The sequence below is a fragment of the Tenrec ecaudatus genome, chromosome 3, assembly GCF_050624435.1.
Source record: "Tenrec ecaudatus isolate mTenEca1 chromosome 3, mTenEca1.hap1, whole genome shotgun sequence".
Taxonomy (NCBI): domain Eukaryota; kingdom Metazoa; phylum Chordata; class Mammalia; order Afrosoricida; family Tenrecidae; genus Tenrec; species Tenrec ecaudatus.
The window spans coordinates 101,866,234-101,881,378 of NC_134532.1; positions in this window are offsets into that span (position 1 = coordinate 101,866,234).

A 15,145-nucleotide genomic window follows, 5' to 3' on the forward strand; every position below is an offset into this window, starting at 1 on the left:
TCCCTCTAGGGGTTTGATGATGTTTAAGAAGTTCTCATAACTTTGGGCCCTGTATGTTACACGGCACACATACTGCATGTACATCTTCACAGCAGAGGTAAATATACATATATGACCACAAATCTGTTTGTGGTTATACTCTCCCTGCCCCTCTCTCACCCGTTCAAACTACATGTCTAATTTAATCTACTCATGGATTATAATGATTGCAAGATTGAAGACACATGATGCTTATCTTACTTAATAACTCATTTGCAGAGTGTAGTTCAACATTTTATTCTTAAGTTCAAGTGCCACATTAGCTCACCTCAGCTCTTTCCCATTTTTTGAAATAAACAGTGGGGATGCTCAGGGACTGCAACTGACCCAGTGTGGCCATTCACTAATCACGACAGTCATTGTTTGGGAACAGCCAGGACCTCTGCTCTGGTCAAAATTAGCAGACTATCTGCCTGGGTGTAAGTGCAAATTTTCTCCCCACTGTAACATCACTTTAAAATCATTAAATCCAAACAAAACTCCCTGTCATCCACGCTCAGAATCAATGCTGAATCATGTTGATGCCCCTGCGGGTCTCTGAGTCTGTAACTGTTTACAGGGGGTAGAAAGCCCATCCTTTCTCCTGTGGAGCTGCTGGTGGTTTCGAACTGTAGACCACGTGCCCTGCAGCCCAACACATAACCACTACACCAATAAAGACTGAATAAGACACACACACACACACAGGCCATTGAAATATTAACTATTTGATATCTGTTTATTGTATTAAGTGCTTAAAGGAGTACAATAATTAAAAAAACTAATATATATGGCAAATAATGAACTAGAGAATACAATTTGAAAAGTAACTTATGCTTTTGCATCTTCCCTGGTTGTTCTTGATTTGCTAAGATATATATTCAGTATACAGGTGTATATATGGTTTATGTTTGGAATCTAACAATCATATTGACATTTATTATTTTAAATATATTACTGTGACATGTTCCCTATCTCTTTAAATGAATCCACAAACTGCTTGGTTGCTCAAGCCTGATGCATGCGAATCAATTTTCAACTTACTTTATTTTTTCCATTTCCTTCAACCTGTACCATATGTCTTAATTTCCTGGGGTAGCCATAAGGAAATATCTCAAAGTGGTTGATTTGCAACAGATATTTATATTCTCACAATTTGGAAGCTAGAATAGGGACTTGGCCATACAGATTCTTTAAGGGGATTTTTTAGAAAGGAACTATTTAATGCCTCTCAGTTTTTGGTTGCTGATAGCAGTACTTGGTATTTCCTCCCTTGAGGATCCACACAGGCCATCTAGTCCTTGTATATGTTGCTCCCTTTTTATAGAGCATCGCTCAGAAAGGTTTAAGCCCTATCTATCCCACTTGGCAATGACATGGTAAAGTTACTATTGTCTTTTGCAATGGAAAATTTGCTTCCCCAAACAAGATCATATCCACAAGTACAAGTATTAGGACTTTTATTCATATAGTGGTATTATTTGTTACTAAGTTCTGTGACTACTAATACATAACTTTGTTCTGCATGTTATATATTCCTTTTGACTTTAATAGAAACTTCTTAAATTCTCACCTGGATTATTGCTGTTAATTTTTTTCAGATGACAGATAGGCTTTTAATAAATTTTGAAAAGAAATTTTTTGTTTTTGAAAATACAGACAAAGAACATACACAAATTCATCTCTTCCACACGTATTATTGAGTGACTTGATGACATTCTCCAGGTGGGGCTACCACACTCACCCTTTGCCCCTGAATTGCTCCTGTCCATTACAATAGACTCACTGTCCTGTAAGCCTCTGAGCTGACCTTTGCAGTGGTGGTGGTGGTTGGGTGCCATTGAGTTGCTTTGAACTCAGCAACCCTCTGTACAAAGTAGCCATGCCCTGTGCAGTTCCCGTGCCGGCCTCAACCATCAACGTGGTGATGTTTGAACCCATTGTGGAAGTGACTGTTTAATTAATTTTGTTGCATTTTTTTCTTTTTTACAGACAATCTACCACACGTGATGCCCTTCCCCAGTACTGGGCCCTCCTGCTAATACGTCTAAAGTACATGAAACAAAGTCAGCACCTTGTGTTTGTAGATGCTTTCTGGCTGTGCTCCTCTTGGGACCAGCTGGCTCATTCTTCTGGCTATCCAGGAAGAATTCACTGTTTCTCACGAACACCAAAACTCAAGTGCATCGGGTTTTTTTGGTCTTCATTACTTAACCTGTTTCCTTATGCACATGAGGTGACTGAAAATAACATGGCTTGAGTCAGAGAAAGCTTAGTCCTCTTTAAAGAAGTCTTTTAACAGCAAATTTGCCCATTGCGATACATTGTCTAATTTCTTTTTTTTAATTATTTAATTGGGGACTGGTACAAGTCTTATCACAATCCATACATCCATCCATTGTGTCATACACATTTGTACATTTTTTTGCCATCATTGTTCTCAAGGCATTTTCTTTCTACTTAAGCCCTTGGTGTCAGCTCCTTATTTTTCCCCTCCCTTCCTCACCCTTCCTCCCTCCCCATTGAAAATTTGTAAATTATTATTATGTTTTCACATGCCTTACACTGTCTGATATCTCCCTTCACCCACTTTTCTGTTGTCCATCCGGCAGGGAAGGAGTTATATGTAGATCATTGTTTTCGGTTCCCCTTTCTCCACCACCTTCCTCTTACCCTCCTGGTATCTCTACTCTCACTATTGGTCCTGAGGGGTTTATCCGTCCTGGATTCCCTGGGTTTCCAGCAGTGATCTGTACCAGTACACATCCTCTGATTAGTCATATTTGTAAGGTAGAATTGGGAACATGATAGTGGCGGGGAGGAAGCATTAACATACTAGAGGAAAGTTGTATGTTTCATCGTTGCTGCACTGCACTCTGACTGACTCATCACCTCCCCACGACCCTTCTGTACAGGGATGTCCAGTTGCCTACAGATGGGCTTTGGGTCTCCACTCCCCCTCATTCACAATGATATGATATTTTGTTCTTTGATGCCGGATACCTGATCCTATGAATACCTCGTGATCACATTGGTTGGTGTGCTTCTTCCATATGGACTTTGTTGCTTCTCAGCTAGATGGTTGCTTATTTATCTTAATGCTGTGATTTTTGTTAGATTCCCTCTAGTTGGTTCTGACTCATAATGACCATAAATACAATAGAAAGGAACACCATCTGGCTCTGTGCCATCCTTACACTCGTTCTTATGTTTTAGCCCATTGTTGCAACCACTGTGTCAAGCCATCTCATTGAAGGGCTTCCTCCTTTTTGCCGCTCTTCTACTTTATCACGCATGGTGTCATCTTCTAGATAAGTCTCTCCTGACAAGATGTCCAAAGCATATTAGTTAACGTCTTGCAATTCTTGCCTCTAAGGAGCATTCTGGGCATATCTTTTCCAAGACAGATGTATTTTTTCTTTTGGTGATCCATAGCACTTTCAATATTCTTATTCAGAACCCTAATTCAAATTCATTGGTCCTTCTTTATTTAACATGCATATGAGGCAATTGAGAATACTATGGCTTGGGTCAGGTGCATCTTAGTCCTCCAAGTAACATTCTTGTTTTTTTTTTTTAACACTTTAAAGAGGTCTTGTATAGTAGATTTATCCAATGGAATATACATTTGACATCTTGCTTTCTGCTTCCATGAACATTGATTGCGGATCCAAGAATGACGAAACCCTTGACAACTTCTATCTTTTCTCCATTTATCTTGATGTTACCTACTGGTCCAGTTTTGAGGATTTTGGATTTCTTCCACTGAATTCTAATCCATACTAAATGCTGCCATCATTAATCTCAATCCTAATGCCTTCAAGTCTTCCACACTTTTAGCTAGCATGGTTGTATAATGTTCAGGTTGTTAAGAAAACTTCTTCTAATCTGGATGCCAAATTCGTCTTCATATAAGCCAGATTCTCTGTGTATTTGCTCAGCATACAGAATGAATAAGAATGGTGAGAGGTTACAACTCTGATGAATGCTTTTCCAGATTTTAAACCATGCAGTAGTGCTTTGTTCTGACAATCTGTTGTATTGTGGTGGATTGTGTGTTGCTGTGTTACTGTAAGCTATGTCACTGGTATTCCCAAACATCCCCCAAAGTGAACAGATTCCAGTGGTGTTTCCAGACTAAGACTAGGCTGTGAAGAAGGAATGCACCTTCCACTTTGGAGGATGAATTAACCCCTGAAAACCTCATGGGTGGAAGCAGTGCATTGTCAGAGACAGTGCCAAGAGAGAAGCCCTTTAGACTAGAAGGTCCTCAAAGCATGCCCAGAAAAAGCTGCCTTCTCAAAGTCAAGGGGACCATAATGATGTGGAGAGAGTAAGCCTTTGCTAATAAAAGAGAAGACATCATTGCAAAAATCAATTAATAATTACAACTTAAATTTTGAAATATAAATCTAGGAAACTTGAAGTACCAAAAATTAAATGGAATGGATAAAGATTGATATCCTAGGCATCTGTGAGATGAAGTGGACTGGTATTGGCCATTTTGAATCAGAAACTCACCTGGTTTACTATGCCAGGAAGGGCACATTCAAGGTTATTGGGTTGTATTCATAATCAAAAAGGACATTTCAAGAATTTTCTTGAAGAACAATGCTGTCTGTGGTAGGAAAATATCTATACATATTCAGAGACTATAGCTAAGATCCCCAATTTATCGGTCTCAGTTTCTCCAGTCTTCTATATCACAACTGAAATGTGAAATATAAATGTGAACATGCCATCTCCTGCTTAAAAGACTTAAGGAGCTCAATTGTATTCAAGATATATTAAAGACCAGTGGCAAATGTGCCCCTTCTTTATGCTGTGTTCCAGTTTAACAACCTCTTGTTCACAAGACAAAATCAGCTTTTGCCTTTCTGCCCTTTGGTTAGCTTTGGCTCTGGTTTCTTCTGTTTCTCTTCCAAGTGAGGCACTGCTTATTCATCACGCCACCATTTAAAGGTCGCCCCTGAGCGGTTCTTCTATGGAATCTCTGTACAGAGGTGGTGTCTTCTTTCTGCCTTCCTTGAACACTGTGAATGCGCATCTTACAGCGGGGAGTTATGAATTCTCTGATGGGCTCAACTTGGTTCCTTTATCTTCATATTCACAGAATCCAGTCTAGCAAACTACCTGTCACACCACAGTCAATAAACTATTTGAATTGTGAATAAATGAATGATTGTATGTATGTAGTTCAATCGTAGTCACTAAACTGTTTTGCTGTCTCTACTTTCTTAGCACTGCAAGCAATGGATGGACTTCTCAGTCACCTTTAAGCTACTATAGGACCTTCATAATATGATTCATAGTATCAAGTAATAAATAAGTATGAACTAATAATTTTAGTCCTAAATTCTGCAAGCAAAATAAGTCATTGGATTTCTTTTACAACTCTTTCTATTGTATTGTCGATCATAGATTTAATCACTTTCAAGGATAGCGTGTACGTTTTACAAAATCATGTTTTACACTTTTCATGACTTTTTCTTTAATTAGGATACAATACAGAAAAATAGAAATGCTCCTGAGGGTTTCTGAGACTGAAAATCCTTACAAGAGCAGACCGCCGTGTCTTTCTTCCGTCAAACAGCTGGAAGGCTTGAACTGCTAACCTTAGGGTTAGTAGTCAAATGCTGTGCTCACTGTGCCACTAGATGTTGTATATTAAAATTTTATCTTAAATCTATGAAAATCATAATTAATATTCTAATCAATCATAAGATTAGATCTAGAGGTAAAATGACACCTCTCTTCAATTTTGAGCTGGTTTCCGATGCATAAACGTGAAAGACCATTTGTCAAGATCAATTGCAGGAGGGAAAATGTTAATTGGCTTATTTTCTTTGGATACCCTGAGATTTGGTTTCCACCTCAAACTCAAAATGTTTGTTTCTCTGTGGGAAATTGTTTATTTGCTGATTGCACAGGATGAAATAACACCTTCCCCTGGAGTTCTTTATGGTTCATTTTGACATTTGATTGAAATTTAGATTTCAATGTAAACATTTAAAAGTTTCAATACAACCATTTGCATTTAGAACTTTATAATAACATATAGACATATTGTATAAAAACAAGACACATTTTCAAAACAAATTTAGACACATTTAAAGGTGTTGTTTCTTGATATACCTCCACGTTCCTTTGTGTGGAAAATAACATCATGTTAATGTTCTTGTTGGTGTTTGATTTTCAGATGGACATCAAATAATGTGCCTTGAAGCAAAGTTACATAAAACCACTGCCATCAATTCAGTTCTGACTTCTAGTGCCCACACTGGTCAGAGCAGAAGTGCAAGATAGGGTTGCTAAGACTAACTCTTTAAAAAAAAATCATTTTATTGGGAGCTCATACAACTCTTATCACAACCCATACTACATCAATTGTGTAAAGCACGTTTGGACATTTGTTGCCCCCCTCATTCTCAAAACATTTGCTCTCCACCTAAGTCCTTGGCATCAGCTCATTTTTCCCCTCTCTCCCGGCTCATCCCTCTCTTATGAACCCTTGATAATTGACAAATTATTATTTTGTCATATTTTACAATGTCCGACATCTCCATTCACCCACTCTTCTGTTGTCTGTCCCCCAGGGAAGTTATATGTAGATCCCTGTAATCGGTTCCCCCTTTGTACCACACCCTCCCTCCACCGTCCTGGTATTGCCACTGGCACCACTGGTTGTGAAGGGATCATCCGTCCTGGATTCCCTGTGTTTCCAGTTCCCATCTGTACCAGTGTACATCCTTTGATCTAGCCAGATTTTTAAGGTAGAATTGGGATCATGATAGTGGGGTGGGAGGAAGCATTAAATAACTAGAGGAAAGTTGTATGTTTCAATGTTGCTACACTGCACCCTGACTGGCTTGCCTCCTCCCAGAGACCCTTCTGTAAGAGGATGTCCAGTTGCCTATAGATGGGCTTTGGGTCCCCACTCCACATTCACTCTCATTCACAATGATTGATTTTTTTGTTCTTATGATGTCTGATACCTGATTCCTTCCACACCTCATAATCACACAAGCCGATGTGCTTTTTCCATGTGGGCTTTGTTGCTTCTGAGGTAGATGGCCACTTGTTTATCTTCAAGCCTTTAAGACACCATACTCTTTATGGGAACAGAAAGTCTATCTCTCTCCTGCTTCTCAGCCTGATGCTTAACCCATAGAACCACCCGGTTTCCTTAGAAAAATCAAACAGATTTTAAAAATTTGTATATGACTTGTAGACCTTTTCTTTGGATTTCTTATCATTTAAACTGTGGTGATGTTTAAACAATGCTAAATCAAATGATTGATATGCCTTTATTTAGATTATTGGTAAAATACGATTTTAGCTTGAATTAGTTGCATTGCTACAAATTGGCCACATTGATGAAAAAATCTCTGGACACATGTGACACAGATTTTGGGGGTCCTATAAGAATGAATTTACTCTCAGGAAATTGGTAAAAATCTTTTTGGGTATACCTCAACCTCATGTTTCCTTGCTTTAATTTTCGGGTGGTAGTTTCCCCAGTTTGTTCATTTGGTGGCTGGAACCAAACACGGGCAACCGTCGAGTTCGTTTGCACTCAGAGTGATCCTATAGGACAGAGCAGAACTGCCCAATCGGGTTATGAGACTGCAAATCTTTGGAGGAATCGACAGCCTCATCTGTGGGTTTCCATCACAGGCCACCACATGGCGAGAGCTCAATGCTGAATCCACTCTGCCACCAGCAATCCTTGTTGTATGTAACAGAACATAAAATGCAGTCCAGAAAAGTGGTGTGCAGGCTTCACCTCACCTTGATCCCATATGGTTCTGCGCCATTCCCACAATCTCTTGGTGCATCAGACTAGTATGATCCATGCGGTTTTCAACAGTTTATTTTTTGAAGTAGACAGCCAGGCTTTTCTTCTGATTCCTTCCTAGCCTGGGAGCTATTTTCCTCTGTCTTGTTTTTGTGCATGGAATTATCTCCACAGGTCTGTCTAAATAAGACAGGCTGGATGAACTATCTGGAAGAAAAACAACGGGACTGACAGTTCAGGGGGCACTTGGGATAGGGGGACGTGGGGGGGGGGCGGATAAGGAAGTGGTGTTAACAAACCCGGGGACAAGGGAACAACATGAGATCCAAATTGGTGGTGAGGGGAGGAGTGACAGGCCTGGTAGGGGATGGTCAAGGGTAAGGTTATGTAAAGAAGAGGTATAGCTGTAACCCAGGTGGGGACGGAGCATGATAGTGGGGCAGGAGGACAGTCAAGGGAAATAGAGGAAAGAGCTGGGAGGCAAAGGGCATTTATAGAGGTCTAGACAAAGATATGTACATGCAAACATATATATGAGGATGGGGAAATAGATCTATGTGTCTAGATTTATAGGTCTAGTATTAAGGTGGTGGAAAGACCTTGGGCCTCTACTCAAGCACTCCCTCAATGCATGAATACTTTCTTCTATTAAATTGGCATTCTATGATGCTCACCCTCCCGACACAACTGCTGAAGCCAAAGCAGGTGAACAAGTAAATGTGGTGAAGAAACTGATGGTGCCCAGCTATCAAAAGAGATAGTGTCTGGGAGATGCCACATAGGGCAAGATATGACAAAATAATAATCTATAAATTATCAAGGACTCATGAGGGAGGGGGGAGCAAGGAGGGAGGGGGAAAAAGAGGACCTGATGCAAAGGGCTTAAGTGGAGAGCAAATGCTTTGAAAATGATTAGGGAAAAGAATGTACAGATGTGCTTTATACAATTGATATATGTATATGTATGGATTGTGAGGAGAGTTGTATGAGCCCCTAATAAAATGTTTTAAAAAAACAAACAAGAAAAACAAACCAAACTCACAGCCATTGAATTGATTCCGACTTGTAACATTGGTATGATGGTTTTCCAAAACTGTACATCATGGAAGGATCAGGTAGTCCCATTTTTCTCCCAAGGAGCATCTGGTGAACTTGTAGGTGGCACACAATCCCCAAGTGACAAAAAGGGTGGTGACTACAAGTGAGGTGTGTTGACTGGGAATGAAACCTAGCTTTCCTGGACGGAAGGAAGCTGAGAATTCTACCACTCAACCACCACTACCCTCCCAGTCAAAAGAGGCCACAGCTATCACCTAACAAAGTCTACAACACAGAGGCAAAATAAATAGATAGGATGCCAGTCATTGATTAAAATATGTGTGTGTGTCTTCTATGTGTGCATAAATAATATAGGTCTTACAAACTATACTAAATGTGTAATCTCTGCCTTCAAGGGACTTATAAATTCATTTGGAGACTAGCAACATACACAGAAAACGACTACATTTATACAACCGTCAACGGTGTTTGAAGCCGTGAGCAAGAGAGCGTCGGTTGAAGACCAAGTAGGGTATGTAGAGGTGAGTGTGAAGCTAGGTCTGGAAAAGAAGCTACATGCACATTAACATATAGAAACAGGAGCAGAGAGAAGGTGAAAAAGAAAGCGTGGCAGAAGAAACCAAGTGAGAACAAGTGGGATTATGAGCTATGAGTGAACATTATTACATAACTATCATCCTCCAGACTTTGTGGGCAATGGTTTGTACGAATATGCGACCCACCTTTCTTTTGGTGGTTCGCTCTCCCTTTCTGCAGTCAGCTGCGCACTAGGCTTGATGGTGCTGGCGGTGCTCAAGTGTCTCGCAGATTCCTTTTTTTCATTTGCTTTTTAGCACACAGACGCGGGGTCACAAGTTTAGACGTCATAGTCTGCAACTCTTACTAGTCTCCAGATTTCATGACTTAATAGAGTTTAACGAAGCTCTCGGAGAGTTTAACTTTACAAATTGAAAACAAATTTCACCTAATTCTTAATTTCATAAAAACAGCCTTACATAAAGAAATTTCGAAAAGCAATCACATATTTTTTAAATTGGGAGTTTATCATGCCACAATTCCATTAAGTCAAGCAGTATTGGACAATTACTACCACAATCAGTTTCCAATCATTCTTTCCCTTCCTGGACTCCTTGACTCCATCTCGCTTGTAGCCCTCACCTGCCCAACCACCACCCCTGTACCTCCTACCCCCGGAAACCTGTATTCTACTTGCTGTCCCTTTAGGTTCACCCATCAAGGGGTTCTTATACCAAAAACCAGAAAAACAGCACACAAATCCAAGAGGATGACCACCACCCCCCCCAATGACATAACACATCTGAGAAAATCCTCAATATGAACAAACAAAGAAATGACAGAAAATGTTGAAAACCAGATCAGGTCCAGTGTGCATTAGAGGGGGGATCAACTGGCAAGGTCTTAACCATTGAAGTCAGGTTTATCCCAGTGTTCATCTCGACTCATCTCTCCAATGCACTCTGTTGAGGAACCACTTCTTCCCATGCCGCTATTATGGATACAGGGAGCGCACCGGAGGCTTACTTCCTTTGTAGTTCAATAACAAATTAATGAACTTCTCCTTTTCATTAATGAGGATATGGTGACATTTGGAAAAAGTCTGTATATTTATTATGCAGGAAAGCAGTGGGAGAAACTGTACTTTAAAATTTCAGATCCTCCAAAATTGTACTCAGAAAAAGTAGAGTTACTGGACTGCGAGTTGCTGTATCATATTGTGTACTCAGGAGGCAAGGACTCTTGACTGCTAATGAAGATCACGCTTTATGATTGCTTTATGAAGTATGTCGAAGGCAAGATTATTTCAACAATATGACTTTCTGACCCCTCTGTAATATCCCTGAAGGACACGCAGTGGGAAGGAGGTGTGGGCTCTAGTTGTTACAGAGGTGTGTTCAAATCCGTCAGTCCATTTTATTTTTATAAATAATATAGGGACAAGCAAGTTCAGAGCCATTTGAAAATGACCATGCAAATGACGCAGTGACATTGGTAACATTTAGATCAGGTGTCAACATGCTCTCTGTGGTCCCTCTCTAATTCTGGTGGCAGGATGGGTTACGCTTGGGGCTGCTTCCTGCAAGATCAGCAATTCTAAGTTACCCGCCACACTGCAGTGAAAGATGCGGCTTTCTACTCCCACAAAGATGTATAGTTTTGGAAACCACACGAGCAGTTCTGCTCTGTCCTATAAGCAGGCTCACTATGAGTCAGAGTCAAGTCCATGGCAGTGAGTTGGGGTTTCATTTTCTCTAGCACTATAGTTTCCCTGCCTCCCATATCTCTCGTCTTTGTTTTTCTATAGGAATTGATCTTTTGATCGCATATTGATAATTTTTAGTAGAGTACTGACTCTAAAGGCAATAGTCTTTATTTTGTGTGTTATTCCATTTTCCTAAAAGGTAAACTCCGGGGAAGGCTCAGTTCTAGGTCAACAATCAGTTACAGAATGTCTCCGGCAGTTCTTTGTTCTCTACCTTCCCCAGTTGTCTGGCCTCATTTTACTGATTTCTTTATTTTATAAGATTTTCAGTTCTTTCTATGTTTTTCTTCTATCAATAGTGACCCCAGTAAGAACCATCTGTGGGAATTGTTAGGCACTAACTATTTCAGGTGCCGTTTAGATGAGATTGTGGCTTACATGGACTTGTTTCTTCCCTGAGCTTCTGATTACTTTCTGTTTCTGGTGACGGGAGAACCATAATGGTGTCTTAGATAAGCACTTGCTTTTAAGATCCCAGATTCTTAGTCAATCATTTTAAATAAACACTCATACCCATTTCTGTCAATTCAATTTTGATCCTTAGTAATTCAGTAAAGGGTTTCTGAGATGATAAATCTTTTCCGAAGGAGACAGCCTCATTTTTCTCATACAGAGTGCTCAGTAGATTTGAACTGCTGACCTTGGTCTTAGCAGCATAATTCCTAAACCATAATACCATCAGGGTTCCTTCCTGAAGTAGATAATAGAGAGCTGTAAAAATGAAAGATACCATTTTTTATAACAAAAAGAAATCAGGAAAACAAAAAAGTCACATGAAAGGATAAAGAGAGTGGAATGGTGATTGGGGAGGATTTCAACTCATTATCTGATAAAGTAGATGTGTTTATTTATTTTGATGTACAGTCTGCACCCTTTGAGGTAATGGACAGAAAAATCTTTAACTAACCTTGTATCTATTATACATAAAAATCTCTGCTGGTATTTGTCTATGTTAGCTAAAGGAGAGTGTTTGGAGGCTGCCTCGCTAATAGTCTAGTTCTATGATTTAAAAAGAATGTCTGCATAGTGATGGAAAATCAGTCATTCAATAATGAATTATCTATCCTGGGAACTTGAGTCTTTAGATTTCATTTCATTTGTTTTATATACAGTCTTTCTTTTAGCTCTACTGAACTGAAATTCTTTATCTAAATATACCTATTTGGTTTAACAATTCTTCAGTCGGATATGAAGCTATGTTGATATTAGTTTCCAAGAAATGACTCTTCATGTAAGCTCTAAACTTTAAGTTTAATTTGACTGACTTTTCTATTTGCAATTCCACTTGATGCCATGCTTAGGAAACTCAAGAGTACCTAGGAAGGGTCTGAAGGTGGAGTGACACTTTTGTCGTGGCTCTTCTCCCCAAGTCTGCAAAACCCCCGTCAAGTGAGGAGGCGGCACTACTCCGGTAGGGTGTTTGCAACAATAATAGAGGGAATTGGCCAGGTTTTTTAATGAGCCCACATAAGAATGAGTTAAATTTGAAGCAGCAGCATATTGTGTTGAAGATGTGAATGTGTAATAGGCCAGAAGGGAACGTGTGTGACGCGCTCTCCAGACACTCATTTCAGGACTTTAGGTTTGTTATCTTGCCTTTATCTTTCAGGCGACAGTTACTTCATCTGTAGAAGGATGATAATTCCTAAGCTACTATTTGAAAAGGGCTGTTTTGACGATTAGATGAAAGTATGTGCTTAAAATTTGCTTGTAAACTGAAACAAGTCAAGAAAGTATAATTTATTTAAGTAGAAAAGATGCTAGGGCTTTAGTAATTACTATTGCTTGCCATCACCTAATAGAACATTTCTTCTTTCTTGATTTAATAAGACCACAAATCATATGATTCAGCTATTAAACTGTTTGTATCTAAAATTCATTTCAACGGGCAGCCTTGTCTCTTCATTTGTCCACGTTTTTCAACTTGTTGAAGATATAGAATCCTCTATGAAAATAAGAAGCTAAGTATTAAAAGCTACTGTGGGCTTGCATGTATTTGTATCTTTTGTTTTCTCTGGGCTACCTCTCCCTAATTTACTGACACAATAAATCTTTTCTGTTCTCAGTGCTGCAAAGCCAATTTAGCTGAGAAAGAATGAAGCTGAATTCTGTTCTGCCTCATGCATCACCAACAAAATTGCTAGGCCAGTTAAGTGTGGATTGCAGAATATTTATTTTTTTGGTGACAGATGTTGCTGATGTAAGAACCTAGGCATCTCAGCTTGAGTTAGCCCTGCATTGAGGTTTGAAAAACACACACTCACACACACACACACACACACACACTGATATAGCAACTTAATAAAAGTTAATATGCACCATCAAGATGACATTTTTAGCATTACGTTCTTGATGATATTTTTGCAAGAAATAGGAAATGACTATGTTTGAATGCAAGCATTGGCTTTGGGGAAGGATGGTGAGTTTTATGCCATTGGATTCTTCATGTTATAGTGAGGTTATGAGGCAGTGGTGGCTTAGTGGTAGAATTTTTGTCTCTCATGTGGAAGATTCTGTTTTGAATCCTGGCTGGAACTTTACTTCATATGTTGACATAATCTATATATTATTGGAGGCTTTCATGATGCTTTGATGCTGAACAAGTTTCAGTGAAGTTGCTAAATTAAGACAGACCAGGAAGAAAAGCCTGGTTATTTACTTCCAACCATTAGTCCATCATAACTACCCAATCCTCAACATATCAGGGGGATGAAAGAGGTAAGTTTGTTATAGTACAAGCAATTGGTTGAATAAAAGTAGAGCATATGGTGAAATTTGGTGATAAGAAAGTATGTTTTCAGAGAGAAGGGCTGCTTCTACAGCTGCTCAAGCCTATATCTGGGTGACACGGAAGGTGAAGTGCTCGACTGATTAAAGCATGGGTGATTTGCACTTAACTGTAGTTGCTCTGGAAGAAAGCCATGGATGTGTGCTTCTGAGAAGTCAGTTCCCTGGAAACCTATGAAACCTTATACTACTGTGCACATGAGGTCTCTTCCTAACTCAGTATTGATACGGCGCCAGCTGGATTGGTTTTATGCTTACATCTATAAAAATATTGATTATTTTATATTACAATACTTTTTCACTTATTTTTCATTCCCTCAACTGTAAATAGTTTTGCACATCATACAATTCCAATAAATGTTGGCTGAAAAATATTGGGTAAGACAACCTTCCCCATCTCTATACAAAAAGGATACCGCACATATAGATAGAAAGGAAACAACTCAAATTCTTGTCTCCTTGGAAAGGTCACGCATCAGTCTTTGCACAGAAGTTTCTTGATCCCCAAGTGAATCACTGATGGGTAGATGTCAGGGAGGGCTCAGGGCGCAACTGCTGAGAAGAGTAAAAGAGGAAGCTCTCCAACAGCAACTCTGCCTATCTGCTTTCCGTGGAAAAGTCTGCAGAACACATGGGTGGTTCATTTACCCTTGCAGCCCTTAAGCACATGAAAAGGTCGCTAGAAATCTGGGCTGCTGCGCCTTCCAGTGGTTAATGAGGACAGGACTCCCGCGAAGAGACTCAGGAGAAAAAGCATGATTATTTTATCCTCCTGAAGAGCACATTACACTGAAGAGGAAATTCAATTTCAAGCTGAATTTCTCATATTGGACTCCGGATAAAAAGGAAATGTTTATATTTTATAAGATATATTGGGAGAAAGCATGGCGACACTGCTCATTCTTGAGTATTTTAATTTTATGGAGCATGTTTGTTTCATGACTCTTAAGGTTTGAAATGTGTTGCTGTAGTTACATATTTGTTGTCAATTCGAGACTTAAGACTGAAGGGGTGGAGTTTACACTGTCAATAAGGTCACGACTTTATGACCTCATTTGGTGGCACTTAGGAGATAAATCACTCCCTGGATGTGGGGCACATGCTCACTCCCTGCAAGACATGCTTTCTGAGAAGCCATATGGAGACCTGGGAGCTAGAGGTGCCATGTGGAGATGCACCCAAGCACTGAGAGGCTTCAACCA